Source organism: Muscardinus avellanarius (genome assembly GCF_963383645.1).
Source record: "Muscardinus avellanarius genome assembly, chromosome: 1".
NCBI lineage: Eukaryota > Metazoa > Chordata > Mammalia > Rodentia > Gliridae > Muscardinus > Muscardinus avellanarius.
Genome location: NC_137786.1, coordinates 122501206 through 122517022, shown reverse-complemented (window position 1 = coordinate 122517022; position 15817 = coordinate 122501206).

Below are 15817 nucleotides of genomic sequence, written 5' to 3'. Positions count from 1 at the left end.
CCTCCTCGACGTGAAATCTCACTCAGTGCTTTTTGTTTTCCTACAGTGCTGGAGATGGAACCCAGGGCCTTCCATAGGTTAGGCAAGTGCTCTTCCACTGAGCCATGTCCCCAGCCCCTTAGCACCATTTCTGATTTGGCAAATATTGCCTCATTGTTTTTATTTCCTAAAAAATCAAAGAACAAACAAACAAATAACACTTGTCCACGTATTCTTTCCAGTGAATTTCACAAAGTGCTGTGGCCTGTTGCATGTCTTGGGGTGCTGTCTTGGGAGGTATACAGCTTTCCTCACATGGGTATCATACACATTTTTGTTGTTGTTGTTTTTGTTGTTGTTGTTGTTGTTGTTTTGTTTTGTTTTGTGGGTTTTTCTACTTCCGGGCTACACTCCCAGACTTTTTTTTTTTTTTTTTTTTTGGTGGTACTGGGGTTCCTGGAAGCCCTTCTACCTCCGGGCTACACTCCTAGACCTATTTTATATTTTTTTATCTGGAAACAGGGTCTCAAGCCAGCAAGGCTGGCTCCGAAGCAGTGCGATCCTCCTGTCTCTGCCTCCCAAGCAAGCGTGCGCCACCACGCCCGGCCTCCCAGACCTATTTTATACTTTATTTGGAGCTGGGCGTGGTGGTGCACGCTTGTTATCCCTGCGCTTGGGAGGCTGAGACAGGAGGATCGCACAGGTTCGAAGCCAGCCTCAGCTACTTATACTTTATTTGGAAACAGGGTCTCACTAAGTTGCTGAGAGCCTCACTAAGTAGCTGAGGCGGGCTTCGAACCTGTGTGATCCTCCTGTTCCAGCCTCCCAAGCGTGGAGATTACAAACCTGTGCCACCATGCCCGGCTTCACACACATGTTTTGCCAATAGACTTCTGAGCCTACATTTTAGTTCAGTGCTTCCCAGACTGTAATGTGCAGACAGTCACTTGGGGATCTTTATGGTTATTTATTTATTTATTTATTTATTTATTTATTTATTTTTGTGGCAGTGGGGCTTGACCCCCAGGCTGTTCTACTTCTGAGCTACACTCCCAACTCTTTATTATTATTTTGTTTGTTTGTTTGTTTGTTTTTGCTTTGCAGTACTGGGGATGGAACCCAGGTGCATTCTACCTCCAAAATACACCACCAGCCCTATTTTTTATTCTTTACTTTGAAACAGGGTCTCACTGAGTTGCAAAAGGCCTCACTAAGTAGCTGAGGCTGTCCAAGAACCATGATCCTCCTGTCTCAGCCCCCCAAATGCTGAGATTACAAGCGTGCACCACCACGCCTGGCTATTATTATTATTATTATTATTATTATTATTATTATTTGAAACAGGTTCCATTAAGTTGCTGAGGGCCTTGCTAAGTTGCTCAGGCTGGTCTCAAACCTGAGATTCTCCTGTCTCAGCATCGCTCCCAAGTACTGGGATTATAGGCCTGCACCATTATGCCTGACTACCTGGAGAACTTTTTTTTTTTTGTACTGGGAATTGAACCCAGAGGCATTCTACCTCTGGGCTATACTCTCAGCCCTTTATTATTTTTTAAATTTTGTTTTGTTTTGAAGTAGGGTCTATTTAGCCCATTGTGGTGGTGCACATTTGTAATCCCAGTACTTGGGAGGCTGAGATAAGATTGCAGGTTCATGGCCAGCCTCAGCTACTTAATGAGGTGCTCCACAACTTAGACCCTGTTTCAAAAATAAAGAATAAAAAATAGGGCTGGGGATGTAGCTCAAAGGTAGAATGTCCCTGGGTTCCACCCCCAGTACCGCAAAAACAAGCAAACAAACAAACAAACAAATAAGAAAAATAAATAAAAGCAGACTGATTCATCTGGGGTGGATCCAGGGTCCTGCACCTGCATCCTGAGCAGGATGCACCATCCACTCACCTATGTGCTGCACCTTGAGAAACAAGGTTGTAGTAGTTGTGCTGTCTTAAATGAGTAGATTAATCTCTTGTTTTAGAACCAGTTATTAGCTGGGTGTGGTGGTGCATAATTATAATACCAGTACTTGAGAGGCTGACACAGGAGGATCACAGGTTTGCAGCCAGCCTCAGCTACTTAGTGGGTCCCTCAGCAACTTAGTGAGACCCTGTTTCCAAATATGAAAAGGGCTGAGAGTGTATCTTGGAGGTCGAATGCCCCTCGGTTCAATCCCTAATACCAAAAAAACAGAACAACAACAAAAACAAAACACAGAAGCAATACCTTATCTTAGTGGGAGGAATGGTAATAGACCTAATAGACTGGGAGGAAACACACTAACCTGGCTTTCCATTAAATCTGAAAATAGGAAGCCAGGCGTGGTGGCGCACGCTCGAAATCCCAGCCTTCGGGAGGATGAGACTGGAGGATCGCGGTTCGCAGACAGCCTCAGCTACTTAGTGAGGCCCTCTGCAACTCAGTGAGACCCTGTTTCAAAATAAAGAATAAAGCCGGGCGTGGTGGCGCACGCTTGTAATCCCCGCGCTTGGGAGGCTGAGACAGGAGGATCGCACAGGTTCAAAGCCAGCCTCAGCTACTGAGTGAGGCTCTCAGCAACTTAGTGAGACCCTGTTTCCAAATAAAGTATAAAAAATAGGTCTGGGAGTATAGCCCGAAGGTAGACAGCATCTGGGTTCCACCCCAGTACCACCAAAAAAATAAGAGAAAGAAAGAAAGAAAGAAAGAAAGAAAGAAAGAAAGAAAGAAAGAATAAGGAATGGGGCTGGGGGTGTAGCTCAGAGGTCGAATGCTCCGAGCTCCATCCCCAGACCCGAAAAAAAAAAAAAAAAAAAAAAAAGATCTGAAAATAAGGAGCATGATTGTGAATGCAATCAAGGGATTTTTACTGTAATGTTTAAATGATTTACAAAATATTATATTCTTACATTGTGTGATTTGATTTTTAAAAATAAGAAACAAAAGTTTCTTCTAGCTTTATTAGGAGGTCTGAGGATGGAACCCAGGGGCATTCTACCTCTGGGGGTATGCCCCAGCCCTATTTTTTTTTTAAACAAGCTCTCACCAGGTTGATGAGAGTCTCACTACTTTCTGAGACTGTCCTCAAACCTGCAATCCTCCTGTTTCAGCCTCCCAGGTGCTGAGATTCTAAGCCTGTGCCATCATGCCCAGCTCCCAGCCCTTTTCTTTTCTCTCTTTTCTTTAAAATTTTACTAAATTTTACTAAATAATTTATTTATTTAGTGGTACTGGGGATTGAACGCAGGATATTCTACCTCTGAGCTACACCCTCAGCCTTATAATAATAATAATTAGTAGTAGTAGTAGTATTAATATTATTATTATTATTATTATTATTATTATTATTATTATTATTATTTTGGTGGTACTGGGTTTCCTGAAAACCCTCTCTTTCCAGGTAACACTCCCAGATCTATTTTATATTTTATTTGGAAACAGGGTCTCTTAAGCCAGCAATGCTGGCTTCGAATCAGCACGATCCTCCTGTCTCCGCCTCCCAAGGGCAGGGATTATAAGCGTGCGCCACCACGCCCGGTTTATTATTAATTTTTTGAAACAGGGTCTAGCAAAGTTGCTGAGCCTGGCATGGAAACTTTGATCCTCCCGTCTCAGCCTTCTAAGTACTGGGATTACAACCATGTGCTACCACACCCAACCCTTTAAAAATTTTTATGGACAGACAGTGGTATAGAATAACTGCTAAGTCACACAAATTTACTTTTTTGTTCATGTTTGGGATCCTAGAAAGGACATACTGTCGGCAGGAGTTTTCGCCAGTTGTCTGGGCACAGGACTGTGGGTGGCCCGTGGGTGGCCCGTGGACTCATCTTCATACAGTTCAGAAATATAAGCAGCTGCCGTGCCTGGTGTCCTTCAGCTCTTTTCTTTCATTGTCGGTCTCTGGTCTTGCTCTTTTTTTTTTTTTTTTTTTTTTTTGCGGGTCTGGGGATGGAACCCAGGGGCATTTGACCTCCGAGCTACAGCCCCTGCCCTAATTTTTATTATTTATTTTTTTTGAAACTGGGTCTCACTGAGTTGCAGAGGGCCTCACTAAGTAGCTGAGGCTGTCCGCGAACCGCGATCCTCCGGGTCTCAGCCTCCCGAATGCTGGGATCACAAGCGTGCGCCACCACGCCCGGCTCTGGTCTTGCTCTTGAGTGATGGGGACTCTCGGGTGAAGGGGATGTGCCTTCACTTTGTGACCTTTGACAGTTCTCCCTGTTTTTCCAGCACGCTCTCGTCAAACTGGGTCTGTGGTTGAGACAGTAATGAAATGACTGCAGGCCAGAAAGACTAATGGGGTGGGGGGGGGCAGTGTTCTGGAAAAGGCTCCGCACAGGGACACATTATCCGCCTAAACAACTCCAGAGCACGCTTGTTGATCCTCTCAACACTGCCTCAGATCGCTCCTCCCAGGGCACAGCATCAATTCCTGAGCCTGTCCCGGGAGCCCAACACGATGGGCCCAGCTCTAGGCCCAGCAGAGTCCCCTGGAGCACTTCCAGCTCTTCCCGAGTGGGCAGCTCCCAGCATAGCGGTGGTAGCCCTGACCCTGATGAGGCAGCCTCAGCTGTGTTGCCCCCAGCTCCCTGTGACGTAGGATAGAAGAAATAAAATATTAGGTAGAAAGGAGATGAATTAGAAAGAAAAGGGAAAATATAGTTTTAAAATCTAAAAATGTCAGCCCGGCATGGTGGCGCACGCTTGTGATCCCCGCGCCTGGGAGGTGGAGACAGGAGGACCGCACATTCGAAGCCAGCCTCGCTGGTTTAAGAGACCCTGTTTCTAAATAAAAAATATAAAAATGGGTCTGGAAGTGTAGCCTGGAGGTAGAAGGGTTTCCAGGAACCCCAGTACCACATACACACACACAAAAAAACTAAAAATGTCAGCCGGGCATGGTGGCTCACATTTGTAATCCCCACGCTTGGGAGGCTGAGACAGGAGGATCACACAGGTTCAAAGCCAGCCTCAGTTACTTAGTGAGATTCTCAGCAACTTAGTGAGACCCTGTTTCCAAATAAAATATGTAATAGATTGGGAGAATATGGTTTGGGGAAGCTGTTCCTTTGATAGAAAAGATCTAATTCTTTCTCACACTACTTTTTACCATGGCTCTCACGGGGCCATGAGAGTCTTTGGCAACAAAGGCATCTCCAACTCATCCTTTCTCTTCTTCTGCTGGGAGCCACCCTAGGCCCCCACAATGTTGGACCAACTCAAGCTGAGGACACACTACTGGCTAGGTGGGATTAGTCCACAAGCAGACAAATTCCAAGGGACCTGATGGAATCAGTAACAGCATGGTCTTTGATGTCTTTTCCATCCATTCATATTTAACCCTTCCTTCCTCTAACCTTGTCCCATGTCTGCCTTTCCCTAAACCTGGGCTGTAACCCTAAACTCGTGGCCTCCTTGTTGTTTGCTTTGTTTAAACCATCTATAAAAGAAAAGTGCTTTTATAGATTTTATTTTATAAAATAATGCCATAAAAATTTACTTCTAACAGTAGGAAATATAGGTAAGGTTCTAGATCCAGCTGGAGCAGGTATGACTTTCATCTCAGAGGGTCTTTGTGGAGGAAGGAGCCCTGAGATAGTCCTCAAGGGTATCTAGGTTTGGGCTCTGGAGAGATGCGGAAGAAGGGCTGCTCAGATCCCAGACACAGAGAGACTAGGAAGCTGTGGAGACTAGAAAGGTGGGGAGGCATGTTCGACGGAAGGCCATTAGTTGTTAGAGGGGAGAGACAGGATTTAATTTCTGAAGCACACAGTACACACTCTATAATACCTATTAGCTGAGCTGGGTGTGGTGGTGCAGGCCTGTAATCCCGATACTTGGGAGCTGAGACCGGAGGATCACAGGTTCAAGGACAACCTCAGCAATTTAGCAAGATTCTTAGCAATCTAGGTAGACCTGTTTCAAAACAAAAAATTAAAATAAAGTCTGAGGGTGTGGCTCAGGGGTAGAATAGCCCTGGGGTCAATCCCCAGTAGGATACCAAAAAAAAAAAAAAGACAGTAAATTTGGGCCAGATTCCAGAAGACCTGAAGTGCTTCGCCACAGAGCGGGCACTCCTTTTGTCTTTTGTTGCTGATAGGAGTCGTTGGCTTGATTTCCCCTGGTCCTCTGGTGAGGAAGGCCAGGTGGCGGGTCCCACTCTGGCCTCTCCGGAACGGGTCCCGCAGTGTCAGCAGTCCTGTGTGACCCTGCCTGCCGCCTCATCACCTGCTTTCTTTCAAGCCTGGCAGCCCCGGGGATGCGGCCCAGCAGGCTTCCTTCCTGGGGCAGCAGGGCCTAGTCATTTGGAAACCTCTCTCTGATGAGCTCTCTGATCAAGGGACTGATACGGCAGGTGGCCGTCTAGCTGTGTCCCCAGGCTTGGCGGTGACTGAGGCAGGCAGTTTCGCTGGCCTAGCTTCTCCACCAGGGCCTAGTTCACTTTCACTGATGGGGGACCACGTGGCTGAGGCATCTGAGAACACAGCAGCCCCATCCTGTTTCAGCCATTTCCTCCCTCTGCCTCCCAGGCCGCCGCATCCCACCCTCCCTACCCTGGGCCACCGAGGACCAAGCCTCTAGCTGCCCAGGGGCTGAGCACAGTTCCTCATGCTGGCCTTCCTTCTAGTCTCTGAGGGCTGGCATGGGAAAGACAAACTTCAACTTTATACCATTTCATTTTATTTTTTCTTCAGTACTGAGGATTAAACTCAGGGGCATTCTACCTCCAAGCTACATCTCCAGCCCTATTTTTTATTCTTTATTTGAAACAAGGTCTTACTAAGCTGCGAGGGCCTCACTAAGTAGCTGAGGTTGGTCTCGATTCTGTGATCCTCCTCTCTCAGCCTCCCAAGTACTGGGATTACAAGTGTGCACCACCATGACGGGTTGCTATTTCACTTCTTGAGTTTCTCCTTGAGAACCAGAAAGCTCGCTGTGCCCCTGGTGGCAGCTCATTTCTGGCAGTTCAGAGAGCCGGGCGCCGGGTCCTGAGTCAGAGCTAGCTGGGATGCCTTCCACCTGGACAGACCCATGAGACCTGTGCAGTCTGACTTTTCTTATAAATAAAATAGGCCAAGAATTCCTGCTTGCCTTTCTCCCTAGGCTCAGATGAAGCATGTGAAAGGCTTCATAGACTAAATGAGCCCAGGGTGGGGGCACAGTGTTGGTTGTTAGTTTGCAAAAATTAAGTTAACAGCCAGCCAGGTGTGGTGGCGCACGCTTATAATCCCCACGCTTGGGAGGCTGAGACAGGAGGATCGCACAGGTTCGAAGCCAGCCTCAGCTACTTAGTGAGGCTCTCAGCAACTTAGTGAGACCCTGTTTCCAAATACAATATAAAAAAGGTCTGGGAGTATAGCCTGGAGGTGCCTCTGGGTTCCACCCCCAGTACCACCAAAAAAAAAAAAAAAAAAAAAAAATTGAGTTGGTGTTATTCATTCTCCTATCTCTTGTAGGTTGTTGTTTTGTTTTGTTTTGGTGATACTGGGGATTGAGCCCAGAGGCATTGTACTTCTAAGCTACACCTTCAGGTCTATTTTATTTTTCGCATTTGAAACAGGGCCTCACTAAGTTGTGGAGGCTGGTCTCGAACTTGTGATCTTCTTGTCTCAGCCTCCCAAGTACTGGGATTACTGGCATGTACCACCACACCTAGCTACTTACAGATTTTTATAACTGTAAATGCCATCACCACCAAGCCCTGTGGGTCCATGTTAAGCCTCCTCAGCAGGGTGTAAACTACAGTGAATGAAACCACATTTGCTTGGCCTCTTGTTACTTTCCTAGCACTTAGTTTAGTGCCTGGAATATCATAGAAACTCAAGAAATCATTAACTGTGGAATCATTTGAGGACCCACCACCTGTCCTCATAAGAGATTTCTATTAGGCTAGTCTGTCTGTTCACTGTTCAAGCCTGCACACAGTAGGCAATTAATAAAGGTTCTTTGGAGCTGGATGCGGTGGTACACACCTATAATCCCAATACTTGGGAAGCTGAGACAGATAGATCTCAGATTTGAGGCCAGCATGCATAACTTAGTGACACCCTGCTTCAAAATAAAAATAAAAAGGGTTGGGGTGCAGCTCAGAGGTAGAATGCCCCTGGATTCAATCCCCAGTGCCCCCCCCCCAAATAAAGGTTGTTTGGACATGGGAAGAAATAACCTTCCCTTCATGCCAGCATCACTGTGAAGTTCTGTTCCTGAAGGCTTTTCTGGGTTTCTCAGTTGTCCCTCTGTGATCTCAGTACCTGGAGAGGCTCTTGGGACCCCTTAGACCCACCGCAGGTTTGAGGCTAGACCCAGGAACTTAGTAAGACCCTTTCTCAAAGTAAAAAAATAAAAAGATCTGGGGGTGTAGCTCTCTGGGGGTGTAGCTCAGAGGCAGATGCCCCTGGGTTCAACCCCCAAAAGAAGAAAAGAAAACAAAAGAGGAAAAAGCTAGGTACGACGCTGCATGCCTGTGATCCCAGAACTGGGGCGGCTGAGAGAGGGGTGGCAAGCTCAAGATCAGTGCATGAAAACTTAGCAAGGCCGTTTCAAAATTAAAAATAGAGCTGGGCGTGGTGGCGCACGCTTGTAATCCCCATGCTTGGGAGGCTGAGACAGGAGGATCGCGCAGGGTCGAAGCCAGCCTCAGCTACTTAGTGAGGCTCTCAGCAACTTAGTGAGACCCTGTTTCCAAATATAGTATAAAATAGGTCTGGGAGTATAGCCCGGAGGTAGAAAGCCCCTGGGTTCCACTCCCAGTACCACCAAAAAAAAAAAAAAAAATTAAAAATAGGCCAGGCGTGGTGGCGCACGCTTGTAATCCCAGTATTTGGGAGGCTGAGACAGGAGAATCACAGGTTTGCAGCCAGCCTCAGCTACTTTGTGAGCCCCTCCGAAACTTAGTGAGATTCTGTTTCCAAATAAAGAATAAAAAATAGGGCTGGGATGTGGCTTGGAAGTCGAATGCCCCTGGGTTCAATCCTCAGTACTGGAAAAAAAAAATAAAGAAAATAGGCCAGATGTGTCATATGCTTGCAATCCCGGTATTTGGGAGGCAGAGATAGGAGAACTGCAGATTCAAGTCCAGCCTCAGCAATTTAGTGAGGTCCCCAGCAATTTAGCAAGACTCTATTTAAAAATAAACAATAAAGCCGGGCGTGGTGGTGCATGCTTGTAATCCCCGCACTTGGGAGGCTGAGACAGGAGGATCGCACAAGTTCGAAGCCAGCCTCAGCTCCTTAGTGAGGCTCTCAGCAACTTAGTGAGACCCTGTTTCCAAAAATAGGTCTGGGAGTATAGCCCGCAGGTAGAAAGCCTCTGGGTTCCACCCCCAGTATCAAATACATAAATAAATAAATAAACAATAAAATAGGGCTGGAGTGCATGTAGTTCAAAGGTAGAACACCCCTGGGTTCAATCCCCAGTCCCCAAAAATACATACCTACATAAATACATATATAAAGTAAGTAAGTAAGAAAGGAAAGAAGGAGAGGAGAAGGTAGAAAATATGAAAACATAGCCAGGCATGGGAGAGCACACCTGTAATCCCAGTACTTTGGAGGCTGAGACGGGAGGATCACAGGTTCAAAGCCAGCCCCAGCAAGTAGTGAGGCTCTCAGCAACTTAGCGAGACCCTGTTTCCAGATAAAAAATAAAATAGAGCTGAGAGTATACTCCAAAGTAGAAGGCCCTTGGGTTCTTCCCCCAGTACCACACACACACAAAAAGAAAATATGAAGCCGGGCGTGGTGGCACACGCTTGTAATCCCAGCATTCGGGAGGCTGAGACTGGAGGATCACGGTTCGAGGACAGCCTCAGCTACTTAGTGAGGCCCTGTGCAACTTAGTGAGACCCTGTTTCAAAAATAAAGAATAAAAAATAGGGCAGGGGGTGTAGCTCGGAGGTCAAATGTCCCTGGGTTCCACTCTAGACTCGCAAAAAAAAAAAAAAAAAAAAGAAAAGATGAAAATATTACACATACTGAATATTGTATATAATACTTGTTACATGTGTGTTTGTGTACATGCCTTCCAACTAGGTTGAGATATAAAACATTTCTTATTAAGCTGGGCATGGTGGCGTATGCTTGTAATCCCAGCACTTGGGAGGCTGAGACAGGAGGATCGCACAGGTTCAAAGCCAGCCTCAGCTACTTAGTGAGGCTCTCAGCAACTCAGTGAGACCCTGTTTCCAAATAAAAAAGAAAATAGGTCTGGGAGTATAGCCCGGAGGTAGAAAGCCCCTGGGTTCCATTCCTGGCACCACAAAAAAAAAAAAAAAAAAAAAAAAAAAAAGTTCTTATTTTGGGTCCTGATCAAAGCAGCTGGATTGATTATCAGAGCTAAATTTCACCAATTAGAGTGAAGGCTGAGAGGGACTGAAGCCAGCGGGAGTCAGGGAGCCACACCTCAGCTGTTCGTACTCAGCTGCTTGCCTGCTGTCTGCTCTTCTGCAGAGGCCCCAGTGGGGTGCCCTGCATGGAAGGACTGAGAGCCCTGCGGGGGTACATGGGGGTCTGCAGGTGGGGTACCAGCTGTGTCAGGGCAGGTGGACCAGGTGGTGTGGCCAGTTCTGTGTGGCCTGCAGGCAGCGGTTCTCAAAGGGTCGTTCTCTGGAGTAGACCTACATCTCCTGGACTTGTGTTGAAGTTGCAGGTTCTCAGGGCCCCCCAGATCTCCTGAGTCTGCTGTGCTGGGATCAGGCCCCAACAATTTGCTTACCGAGCCTGCCAAGTACTTCCGGCATAAAGGGTGAGGACTGATGCCAGGGATGTCCTGTTAGGCATTGTTTGGTGTGTCTTAAACTAAAAGCAGCCTTGCTGGAAAAGCAAAAGTGCTGGGCCTCCAGATGAGGCCTTTTGACAGCAAATCCACCTCTTTCCATCACCACCCAGCCTCAGTTTACCCGGTGTGCTCACATACAGCACTCACGTGAAAGAAAGCTGTGTACACCTTTTTTTTTTTTTTTTTTTTTTTGCGGTACTGGGGATGGAACCCAGGGGCTCCTCCAAGCTACACCCCCAGCCCTATTTTTTAGTCCTTTTTATGTTTGAAACAGGGGCTCACTGAATTGCGAAGGGTCTCATTAAGTAGCTGAGGCTGCCCGCGAACCGCCACCCTCCTGTTTCCGCCTCCTGAATGCTGGGATTACAAGCGTGCACCTCCACGCCCGGCCTCTGTGTGCTCTTCCTGCTGTGCATGTCTTCCACCCTGCTGGACGTGGCCTATACTGTTTTCACTGATGTGGTATAGTTTCATACAGTGCTGGGAAAATGCCCTCAAGTTCCATGTGTATACGAATGGGTCCCTTTTACCTTCTCTGTTAGACACTGCTTTGGGGTTAGTCTCCCCTCTGGCTGGTACTCAGAGGATAAACACCTGATCCAAGTGCCTGAGTCACACTAACCCTAGCTCCACTGCCTGCCCCGGGGCCAAGGGGCCCAACACACTCATAGCCCCTAGAACCTTGTGGTAACCCTGATGCACCTCCTCAGCACCTGCAGCCTGCTTCCTTCCTGCAGGACTCCTACCTGTCACCTAATAACAGAGGAGCTGTGCGTGGGTGCTGGCTCCCAGCAGTGACAACCTTTACCACCCACTTCCTGTGTTGACTTAATGAGCTGTTGGGTCCCTGGTGCCCAAGGGAGTGGTTAACATTCATACTACCTCCCGCTACCGTCTGAAGCTGTTTCCACACCTGTAATGTGGTAATAAAACTATCTAACACTTAAAGATGGTTCAGAGGATGAAAGGGAGTGATGTTCCAGTTCGTGGCACACAGTCAGCACCTGGTAAATGGCCCAGGAACTGTGCAGGTGGAGTTTTTCCCTTAGATAGTCAAGTAAGCACAGAGTCTTTGCAAGTGTCAGAGAGAGGATTGTGTATTCATACGTGGTCATCAACTAGGTGATAGAGCTGACTTCAGACCCTGACTCTGCTCAGTGGAAGAAAGAATGAGCAAGAAAGCGAGACGGCTGGTGGTTGTGGTACATGCCCAGAGTCCCAGTACTTAAGAGACTGACACAGGAGGGTTGCAGGCTTGAGCTCAGTCTCAGCAACTTAGTGAGGCCCTCAGCAATTTAGTGAGACACTATTTCAAAATAAAAAATAAAGCCGAGCGTGGTGGCACATGCTTGTAATCCCAGTACTTGGGAGGCTGAGACGGGAGGATCGCAGTTCATGGACAGCCTCAGATACTTAGTGACGTCCTCTGCAACTTAGTGAGACCCTGTTTCAAAATAAAGAATAAAAAATTGGGCTGGGGATGCAGCAGAGGTAGAATGCCTCTGGGTTCAATCTCCAGTACCACAATAATAAATAAATAAATATAAATTAAATAAATAAGTAAATAAAAAGCCTGGAGATGAGCCAGGCATGGTGGCGCATGCTTGCAATCCCCGCAATTGGGAGGCGGAGACAGGAGGATTGCGCAGGTTCGAGGCCAGCTGCGCTGGCTTAAGAGACCCTGTTTCCAAATAAAAATATAAAAATATAGGTCTGGGAGTGTAGCCCGGAGATAGAAGGGTTTCCAGGAACCCCAGTACCACCAAAAAAAAAAAAAAAAAAAAAGCCTGGGGATGGATGTGGCCCAGAGGTAGAATGCCTCTGGTTCCAATCCCCAGTACCACACACACAAAAAGACTTAGTGTAATACAAGTCTTAAGTCAATCTAACTTCAGAAATAGTAGGACTGTATAAACTGGTAAGTGCTGTGTAAATTTTACTGTAATCCTCCTGGGGGCCTAGAGAGACACCCAATTCTTCCAGAGGCCAGTGGAGTGGGGCCCATGGATCTCTGTTCTGCGCTCTTAGAAGACACCCAGAGAATGAGGAACAAGGTCTCCATTCAAGTCAGAGAGGAAGATTATCCCAGGCTGATGAAAGGAAGGAGAACCCCAACCTCTTCCCTGCAGCAGCACCCCAAATCTCTGTGCAACAATGTAATTTTTCTGTGGATCCAAGTGATTATATCTAATACCTAGGACAAGTAGGACTAACCTCTGAAGAACAAGGCGTCGTGGCTAAGGCCCCGTTGAGCTCATTGCAAGCAGCTGCCCTCATCAGACACAAGCTCGCTTGGAGAAGCTGGCCGCGACAAGGCTGCCATGGCGGGGACTGGGATCCCACGGACATGAAACACGAATGAGCTGCAAACTTCAGCAGAACTTGGGCTGCCCTACCTGGAGAGACTCACCCCAGCTGACTGTCACACACAGGTGGACACCCTGACATCGCATCTTTAGAGTCAAAGGGTCACAACCTACTCGTTGTCCTCTGTCCTGGGGGAGCTAGACTGGCTTTGTGGGTTTGATGATTTGGGGGGTCACTGGGGGGTTGAACCGGGAGCTAGTCTATTTCTGAGTACACCCCCAGCCCTATTTTATCTTTTTATTTTGAAACAAGGTCTCACTAAGTTGCAGAGGGCTCACTAAGTAGCTGAGGCTGGCCACAAACCTTCGATCCTCCTGTCTCAGCCTCCCAAGTACTGGGATTACAAGCGTGCGCCGCCATGCTGGGCTTGTTTGAAGTCACAGGTCAGTTAGCTCTCCAGTACTGTAACAATAGCCAGACCATCTGCTTATAAAGAGGGCAGCTTCAATCAAGCGACTGATTGATCCCATTGTTTTGGGCAGGTGATAGCACAGTTTATGGCATAAACATGTGGTGAAGGAGGCCTGGATGCATGAGAGGGGCATGGAGGGGACATCATCACATTCAAAAGTGCACCCCTAATTAACTAAACCTCCCAGTAGGCCCCACCTCTTAGACGTGCTGCCACCTCTTTATGACACCATGGACTGGGAGCAAGCCTTTACTACAATGGGCCTTTGGGGGCGGAATTAGCTCCAAAGTATGGCAGAACACTCCTCCTCACAGAGGCAGCTCTTCTCTGAGCCTTCTAACATTGAAAATTATGGTCAAGAGGCATTGACCCATTTAGGGCAAACTGAGTTGGCCATCATAGGCCAGGGGCTGGGACCATGTGCCCTGGGAATCTGTAGTAGATCTTTGTATCTGAAGAGACAGGAGATGATATCTGAATGGATCTGAAGTACAAGAAACACTGGGGAGCAGAGGGACTGGAGAGGAGTTCAAATGACAGCCACAGGTGCAGCAGAGAAGGCAATGGACTGTCCGTGGTCCACACCGCTGCAGCTGGGACCACTGGTCAGGGCCTGATGGGGTGCTGCTGAGACATAGTCTTGAGCTCCCCAAAACCCTCTTGTGGAGCTGGGGGTAGCCCCAGTAGATCACAGGTTCACAGCCAGCCTCAGCAATTTATTAAGGCCCTGTTCCAAAATAAAATAGGATTGGGTGCCACTTCCAGTCACACACACACACACACACACACACACACACACACACACACACACTCTTCTGGTCCTCCAATGTGTTACAGGAAATGGACAGTAGTGGGAAGAACAGGAGAGAAGTCTCCAGGAGCAACTCCTGCCTTGTCCAGTGCACGCTCCAATCTCCTCCACCACCTCTCACACCAATGCCCGGGCGGGCCAGGCACAGCATGATTCCTGCCACACATTTGTTCCTGCAGTCCTCGTCATCTCCCACACCACCATGGGCGCTCCCACCTTCTCCAAACTTTCAACACCCCTTCCACAAGGTCCCCTTGACCTCTGAGAATAGCAGGTACCTAATGGCGTGAAGGAGGGTCCTGTTCTTGTCTTTTTCCTATGAGTGTCTTCTGTAAGGACTTGGATAGACCCAAGGGTGGTGTGTGTAGGTCACTGTCATATCACCAGATGGCTGAACCCGAATCACAAATGTTTCCCCCAATGGGCTCAAACACTGGACTAGGAGTGTCCAGCTGAGATCTGCTGGGCATGTTCTCAAACAGAACAGGAGCCCACTGGAGAGATCATTTGAATTGCAGTTATACAAATATGGATACAAGGAAATTCATACCTTTCTACAGTGTGTACTGGTCAGAGAAGATCTGGACCATAAACTATGAACCATGCAGGTAAGAGAAGAGGCTGAAGAGGGGCACAGAAACCAGGTCCTCAGAAAGCAGCTGAAGACACCAGAGATGCTTGCTTGGTCAGAGAAAACCCCCAGACATGTGATATCTGTCTTCAGAGGCATGTTAGAAGAGCTGCATCGTCTGGACTGATATAGCCAGGCCTACTTGGGATCACACACACACACACACACCCCATATATATATATGGTGTGTGTGTGTGTATGTATGTATATGTATATGTAATAATTATTTAATTATATATATACATACATATATACATACACACTGGAGATGGAGCCCAGGAGCATTCTACCTTTGATTTACATCCCCAGCCCTATTTTTATTTATTTCTTTTTTGTATTGAAGATTGAATCCAGGGGTCTTCTACCTATAATCTATACCCCGAGCTTTATTTTTTTTTTTTTTAATTTGGAAACAGGGACTCACCAAGTTGCTGAGGCTGGCAACAAACCTGCAATCATACTGTCTCAGCCTCCCAAGAACTGGGATAACAAGAGTGTGCCACCACACCTGGCAAGAAGACATATTTTGACTCAGCATGAGGAATATGTTTCTAATCATTAAACCATTCTATACTGAAACCTGACAAGCGTGTGTCTGTCTGTCTGTCTGTCTTACTGGGTCTTAATCCCAGAGGCATTCTACCTAGGTTGCTGAGAATCTCGCTAAGTTGCTGAGGCTCCTCTAGAACCTACAATCCTCCTGTCTTGGCTCCCCCAGATCTCTTAAAAGGGGAAAATTTCTCACCCCCTTGGTCACGCAATGAGGCTGCCATAATAGGAATCTTTTGCTGGAGCTGAGGGTGATGTGGGGATGGACAGATTTGTCCTAAAGTCCATTTTGGTGCCTACAGGATTTGCTATGC